This window comes from Portunus trituberculatus, chromosome 13 (genome assembly GCF_017591435.1).
Source record: "Portunus trituberculatus isolate SZX2019 chromosome 13, ASM1759143v1, whole genome shotgun sequence".
In the NCBI taxonomy this organism is placed as follows: domain Eukaryota; kingdom Metazoa; phylum Arthropoda; class Malacostraca; order Decapoda; family Portunidae; genus Portunus; species Portunus trituberculatus.
Window position 1 is genome coordinate 10,217,459 of NC_059267.1, and position 15,000 is coordinate 10,232,458.

Genomic DNA, 15,000 nt, shown 5'->3' on the forward strand with positions numbered 1-15,000 from the left:
GAGAGAGAGAGAGAGAGAGAGAGAGAGAGAGAGAGAGAGAGACTGGAATAAGATGGAGAAAAGAAAACAAGCAGAACTGTTACAAAATTAGATAAGATAGAGAGAGAGAGAGAGAGAGAGAGAGAGAGAGAGAGAGAGAGAGAGAGAGAGAGAGAGAGAGAGAGAGAGAGAGAGAGAGAGAGAGAGAGAGAGAGAGAGACTACCCAGACTCCACGATGCTTTTAAACGTTCGCCAGGGACTTGTGTTGTGGGAGGTGGCACAGACAAGGCGCCTCTGTGACACTCAGAGGAGGAGGAGGAGGAGGAGGAGGAGGAGGAGGAGGAGGAGGAGGAGGAGGAGGAGGAGGAGGAGGAGGAGGAAGAAGAAGAAGAATATGACAGCTAAGAAGTGAGGAAAGTGAGGGGAAAGGAGGTGTATGGGTAGAAGAGGAGGAAGGATAAGAGGAAGGAGAGAGGGAAGAGTGGAAGAGGATGAATAAGACAAGGGGAGGGAGAGGGGAAGAGGAGGAGGAGGAGGAGGAGGAGGAGGAGGAGGAGGAGGAGGAGGAGGAGGAGCAGTAGGGTTAAAATGTACGTAGAATAGGGTTAGCAAAGAGGAAGGTAGATAACAGAGGAGGAGGAGGAGGAGGAGGAGGAGGAGGAGGAGGAGGAGGAGGAGGAAAACAAATGTAAAAGATAAATAAAGAAAAAAGAATAAAAGAAAATAGATGAATAGAAGGAAAAAGATACAGACAATTGAGTTCCCTTTAACCTCCTCCTCCTCCTCCTCCTCCTCCTCCTCCTCCTCCTCCTCCTCCTCCTCCTCCTCCTCCTCTCTTTACCTTCTCGTGCCGCCTCCTCGTCGTCTTCCTCTTCCTCCTCCTCCTCCATCCCACCTCGCAGCCATGACAAATTGGTCCCATGGCGAAGGAGGGAGAGGAGGAGGAGGAGGAGGAGGAGGAGGAGGAGGAGGAGGAGGAGGAGGAGGTAAGCATTTAAAGAAGGGAGTCTTTCATAATGTTACTTTTTCACGGCCGTCGCTAATAATTATTAACGAACAAACCAAAGCTGAGATACAGAATTTAATTTTTTCCTCTCCACCACAAGAAGGAAAAGAAATGTTTGTAGTTTCCCTTTATAGAAAGAAATTGACGTTTTTCATTTCCCTTTTTGAGTTTTGATCTTGTATTTAACCCCATGATGTGTTTTCATATTTATTTATTTATCTGGCAATTTTCTACAGCTTCAGCAACTCATGTGGGGGATTGGAATAGTGAGGACTGTGCATCAATCTTCTGACCTTCATAAACCCTTCCTGAATGTGAAAAAAACTCGTCTAATCACACCAGAAATTCAGGATCAAAATGCGTCCCAGCAGTGTTAAGAGAGGGTTAAGAGAGAGGTGTCGAGACATTTGTTCCTGAATATTGACTAATTATTTTGGTTCTTTTATGGAGACTACAATTCAAGTGGGCCTTTTTTCTAATATTCACTTTTTTCCCCTTGGTAGTTCTCCCTTTTACTTAAACTAACATTCGTATTAGAAACAATTAATAATGTGTATATTGATGGCATATAAAAAAAAAACACTACAATTTTCTCTCGGTTTTTCATCGTATTTATTTTCTTTTCCCTTCACTTTTCACTGTATTCTTTCATTCTCTTGTTCATCAGTGAAGGGAACAACAAAATCCTTCCTTCAGATACACGAAACAAACGATTTTTTCATCATCACTACTTATTTTGTCTTTCCTTGTATCTATTCTCCCTTCCTTTCACTATTTACATTTGTTTCCCTTCCCTTCACTATTCACTATATTCTTTTACTCTATTGTTCCTCAGTGAAGCGAAAACAAAATCCTTCCTTCAGATACACGGAACAAACATTTTCTAATTACCACTACTTATTATTTTCTATGAAGGGTATTATTCCCTGTGGTTGTGTTGCTCCTCTCGTGTCGCTAATGATGTGTTTGTCCCGCTAATTCCTGAGGCGGCGCGCGTATCAGTGTCAGCAGGTAAGCCGAGGTGTTATTGCAGGCTGTGTATTAGTGTTTACCTGAGATTAAATCAGTGAACAGGTGTGTAGTGTTGAGGAATCGCTGAGGTATTGTGTGTGTCTCTCTCTCTCTCTCTCTCTCTCTCTCTCTCTCTCTCTCTCTCTCTCTCTCTCTCTCTCTCTCTCTCGTGTTTTTAATATTTTTGGTCTTTTCTTTTATTTTCTTTATTTTCTTTCTTTTCTGCTTTCTCTCTCTCTCTCTCTCTCTCTCTCTCTCTCTCTCTCTCTCTCTCTCTCTCTCTCTCTCTCTCTCTCTCTCTCTCTCTCTCTGTTCACTTATAAATTTGTTCTTTTCCTTTTCATTATTTCTTAAATTCCTACTCTCTCTCTCTCTCTCTCTCTCTCTCTCTCTCTCTCTCTCTCTCTCTCTCTCTCTCTCTCTCTCTTTCTTTCTTTCTTTCTTTCTTTCTTTCTTTCTCTCTCTCTCTCTCTCTCTCTCTCTCTCTCTCTCTCTCTCTCTCTCTCTCTCTCTCTCTCTCTCTCTCTCTCTCTCTCTCTCTCTCTCTCTCTCTCTCTGACACGCCGCGGCCGTCCCAGACTGATCTTTATGTCTTCATTAGCGGAGAGAGGAGAGGTCAGGGAGAGAGGTGAGGGAAGGGAGGGAAAGGAAGGAGAAATAGGTGGTGGGAAAGAAATGAAGGGCCAAAGGAAGGAGGAGGAGGAAAAGAATAAGGGAAAAAAGAAAGAGAACTAATAGGTTTAAGAACATTTAGTTAGAACGTGACGTAACTTAAGGTAACGTAACAAACTGACGTAACTTAAACTAACGTAACTTAAACTAACGTAACTTCAGGTAACGTAACTTCAGATAACGTAACTTCAGGTAACGCAACAATGTGAGGGTGTTAGTGAAGGGTAATGGGAAAAGGACGATAAATGATGATACTTGTCGCGAAAGGGAAATCTACATTGCATTTTGTTGTCGCTTTTTTTCCTTCTTTTCTTAACGCGGTGTGTATTGAATTCGTCTTGGAGGGAGGAGGAGGAGGAGGAGGAGGAGGAGGAGGAGGAGGAGGAGGAGGAGGAGGAGGAGGAGGAGGAGGAGGAGGAGGAGGAGATAAGGGAAGGGAAGGAAAATACAGGCAGTAGCAGCAGAACAATGAGAGAGAGAGAGAGAGAGAGAGAGAGAGAGAGAGAGAGAGAGAGAGAGAGAGGTTAATTGTAACATTCCTAACGTACCAGAAGCCAGTTCCTTCTCTCCTTCCTCTCCTCCTCCTCCTCCTCCTCCTCCTCCTCCTCCTCCTCCTCCTCCTCCTCCTCCTCCTCCTCCTCCTCCTCCTCCTCCTCCTCCCAATTACAACTGAAGAATACCACTCACACCATACAATTCACACACACACACACACACACACACACACACACACACACACACACACACACACACACACACACACACACACACACACACACACACGTATATTTGAGTGACGATATTTATTTTTCTTTTAAACTCAGTAGGAATGTTGATCGAAAGCTTTGTTGTGTATTTATTTATTCATTCCATTATCTATCTACCTATCGTGTGTATCTGGCGTGGTTGTCTCTGTCTGTCTGTCTGTCTCTCATTGACTTGATGGCTGTATTGGTGGTCGTTATAGAGCTGTCTCTCCTACGGGCCTGTCTTTCTCTTTTTTTTTATTTCTTATTTATTTATTTATTTATTTATTTATTACAGTGGGTTTGTTGTCTCTGTAATATCTCCGCTCAGTTTCTCTTTGTTAATTCATTTACTGTTTTTTTTTTATGTACAAGTAGCAAATTCACCAAAGCTTGTATGGAAAGATGTTTGTTCTTCATTCGATCACTATTATTTCTATTTTTTTTATTTATTTATTTTTCTGTGTAAGCGAGACATGAAAGCAGTGAAAAAAAAACATTAATTCGATGTTTTTTGTATTTTTTTATGTAAAGGGAATACACAATTAATTAAGTAGATTCTGTGTAAGGGAGACATGAAATTAGTGAACAAAACATACATATTAATTCGATTGCTTTTGTATCTTCTATGCCAAGGAGATATACAAACTATTGAAGAAAAGGTCTTTGTTGTATACATTACCTGGATCAATTTTTAATATACAATTTTTATGTAAGAGAAAACACAATAAGAAATAAAACGTGTATATGAATGACTGACTTTCTTATCTTCAATGCACGACGGACTTACCAAGGACAACAAAAGTGATAAAAAAGGAAAGAAAAGAAAGAAAAACTAACTTAATCCCTTCAGTACGCGTTTTCCTATTCATTCCGCTTACTATTTGGTGATTTTGTACAGCTTCAGAAACTCATGTGGGGGATTAAAATAGGGAAGACTGCGGCCATTAATCTTCTGACCTCCATAGACTTGCTAATGTAAATAAAATCGTCCAGTCGTACCCAAAACTCATGGCAATAAAGCGTTCCAGTACAGGAGAAAAGCCGCTATTTCTTAAAGAGTACAGTCTACTTCACTATTCTGTCTATTATGTGTCTATTCTCTATTCTCTCTATTCTGTCTATTCTGTCTATTCTGTATCTATTATGTGTCTATTCTGTCTATTCTGTCTATTTTGTGTGTAAAGAGTACAGTGTAATACATTATCTGCTTCACGATCTGTCTATTCTCTTGTGTGTCTATTGCATGCTTTTCTTTTTTCTCGTCTGCTCTGTTACAACTTCTCTGTCCTTGTGTTTTGAAATTGAATTGCTTTAAGTGTTTCAGCCATAACCATCGCTGAGAGTAAGAGATAATTAAACGAATGGGAATAAGCAAGTAGGTTAGGTTAGGTTAGGGTAGGTTAGCAATAAATAACTAAAGGTAATATTGATGTTTATATGTTAGGTAATTAAACGAGTGGGAATAAGCGAGTAATTAGGTTAGGTTAGGTTAGGTTAGGTTAGAGGTCGCCGTGGTACAGTGGAACCATGCGTGTTTTGGGGTCCGAGGGGTCTCCAAGCGCACGGGTTCGAATCCTGTCCACGGTCCGAGTGTAGGTTGGGTTTCCTCACTCGGGGCAATGGTTTCCTAGCGGGTGGGCTTTGAGATAGGAAGTACCTCAAAAAAGTATCCCCTTTAGCCCAGAAATTCCCGTGAAAAGCCCATATGGTATAAAAAAAGAAGATAGTAACAATAGATAACTAGAGATAATACTAATGATTGTATGTAACTGAATAGAATAATGATAATAGTAAAATAGTAAAATAGTTAAATAGTACAAAACATCATCACCACCTCAGTTTTTCCATCGTGGGGCAAGATAAATAGTTGAGTAAATAAGTAAATAGATAAACAAGTCAACAAAGAAGGATATCAAATAAACAAGATCAAAGAATAACTCCGCCACCAAAGTCTGCTTCCCACACCATGAAATGAAGGAATAAGCAAATGAACAATGAAAAAATAATGAATGGATAAACACATAAATAAAACAACAAATATACAAAATAGATAAAGAACACTACCACAGCTACCTTAAGTAAACACACACACACACACACACACACACACACACACACACACACACACACACACACACACACACACACACACACGATCACTAGACACGAGTTTGGTTTTCATTTGCTGTGTCAATAAATCTTCTCTCTTCCCCATCTCGAACGTTTCAAGTCTCGTCAACAAGCCGGGTGAGTAAAGGCTGAGGTCACGCCACCAGCCAGTCACCTCGTCACCTCGCCACCACCACCACCACTACCACCTACACCTCATCCCGCCACCCTTTGCATTCCTCACCAGCAAAAATGTGTCTGCCTCTCGATTTGCTTTTAATTGCCTCTCGCTGAGTTCATTGCAGTATAAGTGGATGTTTTTTTTTCTCTATTTTTTATGATTTTTTGTTTTTATTTGTTTTTTACATGTGGTCATTTGACAGAGCGAGACACAGATGACAGACAAGCAGGCAGGAGGGAGAGCAGGGAGACAGGCGGGGAGGGAGGGCAGGGAGGCAGGCAGGCAGGCAGGCAGGCAGGGAGGGAGGCAGGCAGGCAGGCAGGGAGGCAGGCAGGCAGGCAGGCAGGCAGGCAGGCAGGCAGGCAGAGGCAGGGAGGCAGGGAGGCAGGCAGGCAGGCAGGCAGGGAGGCAGGGAGGCAGGCAGGCAGGCAGGCAGGCAGGAGGCAGGAGGCAGGAGGCAGGCAGGATAGATACATTTAGTTTGGTTTTGACCTTGGTTGTTTTTATTTGTTGTTGTTGTTGTCGTGATGGTGGTGGTGGTAGTGGTGGTGGTGGTGGTGGTGGTGGTGGTGGTGGTGGTGGTGGTGGTGGTGGTGGTGGTGGTGGTGGTGGTGGTGGTGGTGGTGGTGCTGCTGCTGCTGTTTGTTTTCTTGTTTTTTCTTCTTTTTTTTCATTTCTTTTCGTCTTATTATTATTTTTATTGTTGTTGTTGTTGTTGTTATTATTATTATTATTATTATCATTTTATTTTTATCATCATCATCATCATCATTACTATCATTACATTCCTTAGGTGCACCAAACAGATATTTCCAAATCGTACCCTTCACATACTCCGCCACACACACACACACACACACACACACACACACACACACACACACACACACACACACACACACACAGCTCTACTTTCACCGCCACCCTGGACCTTCACGGATGTCACCCATCAAGAAGTCAGTAAGGGTGACGCTTCTCTTAATTACTCCTCCTTTCCCCGTCACCAATATAGAGGCTTGCAGGAACAGAGGCACCGCGTGAACCACATACCCTGCCACGCTGCGTCTCTAACTGGCTCTTTTCCTCGCTGGTGGCTCGGGGTGACCTTGTAACCTGAAGGAACTCTATGTGAAATTCTTTGTTGGCTTCTTATCAGCTGACCTTTATTTTCTTTCTTCCTTTCGCTCCCACGCAGGGTCGCCATGCGGGGTCACGTGGGAAGTGTCGCAAGGGAGCCGTCCTGACCACGCCTTGGCCTGGATGTGACCCACTGCCACCGTCACCACCACCACCACCGCCGCCGCCTTATGTAAGTACAAAGACTACGTAAGTGCTTGGCTTTGAAGGGCGAGGTATCAAGTTTTGACCTTTGGATGATCCTTTTTTGACTTGTTTAGCGACTGGCGCCTCACTGACCATTTTCCTTGTAATTGTTTTTTCTTTCTCTTTTTTTTTTATCGTCCAAAAGCAGTGTTGCTCTTACATAAAGTCGTTCAGTCTCATGTGTTTATTTATTTATTGAATGTTGATTAGATTTATGGAAGTGTCTGTAAGTTTGTGCGTTTCATTCAGGAACCGCCGTGTTCACGCGGTTCCCCTTCATTTCTTATGGCGTTAGGTTTTGTTTATCCGTTTGTTTACCAATTAATTTTCCTCATCCGCCCTGTGAACTTGACAAACGAGTAAAAAAAAAAAAGAAAAAAGAAAAGAAAGCTCAGCATGGCGTGAGTCAGTCGTGAGGGACGAATACTTTGATATTATTGCTTCATTATCGACATTTTCAAAAATCAATCAGAGCAACACAAACACACAAGGCGACTGACACTCAGTATGAAAGTTCAGGAAAGTGGCGAGAACATTACACGTGGACCAATCAGCGGCCGCAGAGAGCGAGGGTGGCAGGGAGACTGGGGAGTGGGGAAGGGGCGAAGGGGATGGGGTGGGGAGAGGAGGGAGGGGAGGGAGGCGGCCTGCATATTAACATAATTTACTTCGACTTCTCTAGTTACTTGTAGATCAACGAAATTACAGATGTTCCACATCGGCAAAAATCAAATAAAATACGACGATTTCATTAAGGATATGATAGATTAGGTTATAAGCGCGAACACACACACACACACACACACATACACACACACACACACACACACACACACACACACACACACACACACACACACACACACACACACACACACACACACACACACACACACACACACACACACACACACACACACACACAGTACTACACTTAAAATGCCAAGTAGCAGATGTATATAATTAAATTAACATAATTTGAGGAAAAGAAATATATCAAAGTTATAGCTGAAAAATATATGAAGAAAGATATTTAAAAGCCTTCGCGAGTTTCATTAAATTAAGAATAAGACAAGTAAAACCTTAACAAATCTAATCTAACTTAACCTAACTCAACCTAACCCAAATCTAACCTAACCTAACCCAACCCAACCCAACCTAACCCAAATCTAACCTAACCTAACCTATCCTATCCGAACCCAACCCAACCTAACCTAACCTAAGCTAATCTAATCTAACCTAACTTAGCCTAACAAAACCCAACCTAACCTAACCTAATCTAACCTAACTTAGCCTAACTAAACCTAACCTAACCTAATCCAAGCTGACCTAATCTAACCTAACCTTAACCTAACCTAGCCTTAACCTAACCTAACCAAAACCAAACACTAAGAACAAGTCAATATATTTCGATGAACATAAGAAATAAAAGATAAATAAATAAATAAATAAAAAATCCTTCGTGCATTTCAATTAATTAACTCTTTCAATACCGGGACACATTTTTACCTTGAGATTTGTGTACGATTAGACCATTTTATTGACATTAGGAAAGGTCTTTGGAGGTCAGAAGATTAAAGGTCCAGAATCTTTACTATTTTACCTCCGACATTATTTATTAGACCATTTTATTGATACTAGGAAAGGTCTTTGTAGATCAGAAGATTAATGATCCAGAATCTTCACCTTTCTACCTCCGACATGAGTTTCTGAAGCTGTATAGAATTAGCAGACAGTGAGCAGAATGAAGGTGAAAGAAACGCGCCATGAATATAAGCACTCGTACTTACAATATCGGAAACAAAACCAATAAAAAACAAAAAAAAAACTTTCTCGCAGTGTTTGTGTTGTTTATGTTTCTTTAGGGCCAACACACGCCACCCTGTCCTGTCTCCTCCCCGCGTGTGTCTGTTTGTTTGTTTGCTTTGTGTCATTCTGTTTGTGTAGAGGTTTAAGCCTCGTCTGGCGGAGGCTTGAGAGAGAGGAGGGAGGAGGGAGGGAGGGAGAGAGAGAGAGAGAGAGAGAGAGAGAGAGAGAGAGAGAGAGAGAGAGAGAGAGAGACAGTACCTTGTTGAGTGATTCATCAGAGGTGACACACTCATCTCCTAGAGGTGGGGTGGGGGTCATCACGGGTCACCTCCCTCCGTCCCCTAAGGTCAGACTCTCTCTCTCTCTCTCTCTCTCTCTCTCTCTCTCTCTCTCCACACCCGGCAACTCACATACTCTTTTGAGACTTAATTGATCTCAAGGTGCGTTACTTCATATCCCGTCATGCAGGCGTGTGTGTGTGTGTGTGTGTGTGTGTGTGTGTGTGTGTGTGTGTGTGAAGGTAAGGGCAAAATGCTTGTTATTCAACTTGATTACGACATTTTCTTGATTGGTGTATTTGTGTATATAATATAAACAATTTCATATGACTTTCACAGCTGTTTTCATTATTATTATTATCATCATCATCATCATCATCATCATCATCATCATCATCATCATCATCATCATTATTGTGTAAGGTGGTGAGGGAAACACGGGCTGGTAGGCGAACACTTCACTCGAGCGTATGTAAGCGAGGCACTACTTGCAAAACGCGACAGTCTCCTAACACGGGATAGCTCAAGCCAAGGCGGGGCTGCTACTCACACACCTGCCACACAACCTGCCAAGGAGACTGAGGAGCGGAGACACAAGGCAAGAAAAGAAGCTCTGGAGGCAAAGCTTGTATTACTGTGTAGCTGGAGTGGATGGAGGCGCTACACTTGACATTATCGTCTTTGCTAACTTTACTTAACTTCCATAACTCGCTAGAAGGTTCCTATATTATTATTATTATTATTATTATTATTATTATTATTATTATTATTATTATTATTATTGTTGTTGTTATTGTTATTATTAGTATTATTGTTATTGTCATTCTTCATTTTCTTCTTCTTCTTCTTCTTCTTATCATTATTATTATCATTATCATTATTATTATTATTATCATTATTATTATTATTATTATTATTATTATTATTATTATTATTAAAAAGTAAAAAGTAACAAACATTACTTTTATGGATATCAGATAATGAATTGATCTTTCATCATGAAGTTAATCAATTAATGTTGCTGTAAAGACAAGTTTATGACGCGAGAGAGAGAGAGAGAGAGAGAGAGAGAGAGAGAGAGAGAGAGAGAGAGAGAGAGAGATAGTAACAAGACCTCCTCCTCCTCCTCCTCCTCCATGTTACCCTCCTCTTACCTCATTTCCTCTATTCTAACATCCTTAACGCCTCTCCTCCATTTTCTCATGTCCTGCCTTCCAAATCATTATCTCCTCCTCCTCCTCCTCCTCCTCCTCCTCCTCCTCCTCATTTGCCCTTTCTCCATTCACCTCTCACAAATAGGTTTAGTTTTCTCTTCCTCTCCTCTTCCTCTATAGATCATCTCCACACACTCTTCTCCTTCCTTCCTCCTTCCGCTCCCTCTCCTTCCTCCTTCAATTTCCTTACCTCATAATTGGCACCCCTGAGTTGGCACCCCCAGAGTTGGCACCATGTTGGCACCCTGCTGTTCCTGCCTTGTCACACTTCATTTATATAGTCATTACCCCCTCTGATCTCTCTCTCTCTCTCTCTCTCTCTCTCTCTCTCTCTCTCTCTCTCTCTCTCTCTCTCTCTGGCTGCTCCTTTTATTGGTTTTCTCTTTCATTGTGTGCGTTTTCTCCTTCGCTTTCTTCTTTCTCTTTCTCTCTTTATTTTTTTTGTATTTATTAATTTGTTTGTCTTTCGTTCTTCTTTCTTCCTCTTATTCTTGCCTCTCTTTTATTTATTTACTTATTCTTTTGATTATTCTCTCTCTCGTTTTTATTCTGTTTACGTCCATCCACCTAATCTCTCTCTCTCTCTCTCTCTCTCTCTCTCTCTCTCTCTCTCTCTCTCTCTCTCTCTCTCTCTGTTTACACATGTGGTGAGAAGGAGTGTCTTTGCTAACATTCCTGTGGTGCTCGCGGTATGCCACTAGAGAGAGAGAGAGAGAGAGAGAGAGAGAGAGAGAGAGAGAGAGAGAGAGAGAGACTGTCTGCTCTCCTAGACCTGATGTGTTTTGAAGGGTCCTTTAAAGAGTAAAATGCTCACTTTTCTTTTTACTTCTTTCTTTTTTCTTTTTTCTTTTTCTATCTTTTTCCTCCTTTGTCTTCTTTTCTTTTATTTTTTTCATTCATTCATTCTTTCTTTTCTCTTTTCTTTTTTTTCTTCTTTTCTTCTTTTCCCTTTTCTCCTCCTCCTCCTCCTCCTCCTCCTCCATCACTATCACCACCACCATCACCGTCACTACTACTACTACTACTACTACTACTACTACTACTACTACTACTACTACTACTACTACCATAATGAACGATAGAGAGAGAGAGAGAGAGAGAGAGAGAGAGAGAGAGAGAGAGAGGTCCATAAATTAGGATGAAATACAATATCTTTCTTTACTCTATATACCATTCTGTCTCTCGCAACAGTTGGCGTGGTGTCCCTGGTGCTGGAGTCAATGCAGTGATAGTAACGATAATAATAAATAAATTATAATAGTGATAATAATAGTAATACCTTCGTGCGTGTATTATATTCCCTTGAACCTTTGACGTATGCAAATAAGATAAAAAAAAAAAAAAAACGTGACTAAAAAAAAAAAGGGAATAAAAGTGACCCATATATAAAGTGACTGATAATATATATACATACATACATACAGACAGACAGACAGACAGATAGATAGATAGACAGACAGACAGACAGACTCGCGGGAAAGAAAGCAACATATCACATTATAATTCACTCTCATATATTTTACCCTCCAATGAAGCGATGTGTGAGAGAGAGAGAGAGAGAGAGAGAGAGAGAGAGAGAGAGAGAGAGAGAGTGTGTGAGTGAATGTAACTGTCCTGCCTGTGATACTAATGATAACACAAGGAGAGGTATCACATCCGTAACCTAATTGTAATATATGAAAATAGAAGAGTATGGCCCGGGATGCGATCATATCTCGTGTAGAAAACGGTGAGAAGAAAATGTAAACACGCTCGTAAATAACATTGAAATCTGTTACGTGGTCTGTGGGAGTGACGGAAGAGAGGGAGGGAGGAAGGGAGGGAGGGAGGGAGAGAAAGAGGATAGATGGATGAGTAGAGAGAGGGAGGGAGTGAAGCAAGGTGAGGAGATAAAGAAGAATAAAAGAAAAGTGAATATTTACGACGATAAGAAGGAAGGAAGAGATGAGTAAGGAGACCTGCCTGTATAATGAAGGAAATTTGTCAAGGGAAGAGAAAGGACGGAAGAAATGAAGGATGAGAGATAGAATAACGAAGAATAGAAAACAACTGTGTTAAGATACAATAGATAAGAGTGATAAAAATATATTGATAAAAAAAGAAAAAGAACAAGAAACAGGAAACAAAACAATGGATAAGAAAAGAAGATGGAGAAGGAAAGAAGAAAGGATGAGAGAGAGAGAGAGAGAGAGAGAGAGAGAGAGAGAGAGAGGAGAGGAACATCAGGTGAGAGCAGCGGATGTTCATGGGTGGTGTTGGGTGGGGGTAGGCAAAGGGGGGGAGGCGCAGGTGGGACAGGTGATTGGAGGGGGAGGATTGGCAGGTGAGAGAGGGATCAGGGGGGTCACAGCCACGCCCCACACACACACACACACACACACACACACACACACACACACACACACACACACACACACACACACACACACACACACTTTATGATGTTGTGAGAAAGGATACACGATTTATTTCCCTCTCAGCTGTTGTTCTTGTTCTTGCTATCCTCCTCCTCCTCCTCCTCCTCCTCCTCCTCCTCCTCCTCCTCCTCCTCCTCCTCCTCCTCCTCCTCCTCCTCCTCCTCCTCCTCCTGGCTTCCTATCTGACATATCATTAAGTTTTGCAGAAAAGATGCCAAGATTTATAATGTGCGTCGGCTTCCTTCATGTGGGTAATGACGAGGATGATGGCAAGGCGAGGCAAGGTAATGACGGGCGCTCGAACCTCCACTCTTCCTCCACCAGCGCTGCAAAACACAATAATAGGAGGAGAAGCGGCGAATGAGTAAATAAACGCCGTGGGACTCGCTATGATTGATGAATGTGTTGTTTTATTAGTGTGACTCTTGTTAATATTAGGCGGGTATTTCTTTGTGTTTAGTTTTTTTTTTTTTTTTGCTACTTTTTATCGTTTTTTCTTTCTTGCCTTTTTACGTATTAGTCAAGATGTTAAAGTGAAGTTACAATGTATTTTTTTATTATTCATAGGTTAATATTCTCTCTCTCTCTCTCTCTCTCTCTCTCTCTCTCTCGTATCACACAACATATTTATTCTGTTTTATCAGCAACACCTCCTGTCATATTCTTATTTATCACATCCCTCTCCCCCCGTCTCTCTCTCTCTCTCTCTCTCTCTCTCTCTCTCTCTCTCTCTCTCTCTCTCTCCATTGCTCCAGTTTTGATTAATTCTCAACACGTCATTACCTGTCGATGAGAAATGCCGATATTCCCTTAATGAGATTACCTGAGCCGCGCCACATCTGTCCTCCTCCTCCTCTTCCTCCTCCTTCTCCTTCTCCTCTATTTACTTTCACCATCACCACCTTCACATCACCACATCACCACATCTAACCCCGCCCTTGTGTCTCACCTTACCTGCAACCTTTCCTCTCCCTCTCTCCCTCTCCCCGTCCCATTCACACCTGGCAGTCCCGCGTCAGTGTGTGGCTGAGCGCTTTTCCATGTACTAGAGTGTTTATCACCCGTGCTAACTGGACCAGCACCACCAGACACTGTGATTAATTTGAGGGAGGGTGCGAATATAGATAAAAAGAGTGAAGGGGTGAAGAAATATGTTAAAAAGTTTCTTGTTATATTTTCCACCATTTAAGTTTTATTTTTTTCGTTGTGGTGGTGGTGGTGGTTGGTGGTGATAATTGTAATAGTAGTTGTGGTAGTAGTAGTAGTGTTGGTATTAGTAGTTAGTAGTAGTATCAGCAGTTGGGTGATAGTGTAATGGTATAGTGGTGGTAATAGTACTGGTGTAATTTGTAGTAATAGTGGTGGTGGTGGTGTGGTGGTGGTGGTGGTGGTGGTGGTGATAGTGGTGGTGACAGTAGCACATGTTGATAATGAAGAAAAAAAAAGGAAAGAAAATGAAATGATAAAATATACGTGTGTGTGTGTGTGTGTGTGTGTGTGTGTGTGTGTGTGTGTGTGTGTGTGTCACAAATGAGTTCTTCCTAAGTGTGTCGTTGTACTTATTGTTAATCTCTGTGACGAGCTGATACACTATATTTTTCCCCTTCCTTATCTTCATATCTGAGAAGGAAACGATAAAGATTACCAAACATCCTCTTTTATCCATCTCTCTTACTTTTCATATCTCCTCTCCTTACTTTAATCTTTCTTCTCATTTCCTTCCTTACTTTCTTCTTCTTCTTCGCTTTTTTTACATCCTCATCATCTTCTCTCCTCTCACACCATCATTATCACAAAATTCTCTACACTTATTCGCCTTTTCTTCATCATTCTTATTACACCTTCTCTCCCTCTCCCATCATCCTATTACCTCTCCTGTCATCTCAACCTCCTCGTTCATATTCCTCTTTTATTATCCATCTTAATTCTTCTCGCCCTTCGTCCCAATCATCGTTTGCACATATTCCTATCTTCATCTTTTCTTGACATCTGCCTTTAAGTATACTGTCGGGGTCTTAAGTCTCTCTCTCTCTCTCTCTCTCTCTCTCTCTCTCTCTCTCTCTCTCTCTCTCTCATAGGTTCAATAACTTTCAGATTCCTGCAACCTTCCCCGTCCAGAGAGAGAGAGAGAGAGAGAGAGAGAGAGAGAGAGAGAGAGAGAGAGAGGAGGAACAGGAGGATGGGAAATTGAGTGTAATAATAGTAGTAATAATGCTCTGTCTCTCTCTCTCTCTCTCTCTCTCTCTCTCTC

At 41.6% G+C, this 15,000-nt stretch overlaps 1 protein-coding gene across 3 annotated transcripts in view; it reads right to left on the bottom strand.

Annotated features, from left to right (window-relative positions):
• The window catches only part of LOC123503309 (transcription factor GATA-4-like), a 212,631-nt gene that overhangs the window by 96,114 nt on the left and 101,517 nt on the right, over positions 1 to 15,000 (bottom strand). The window lies entirely within an intron of this gene.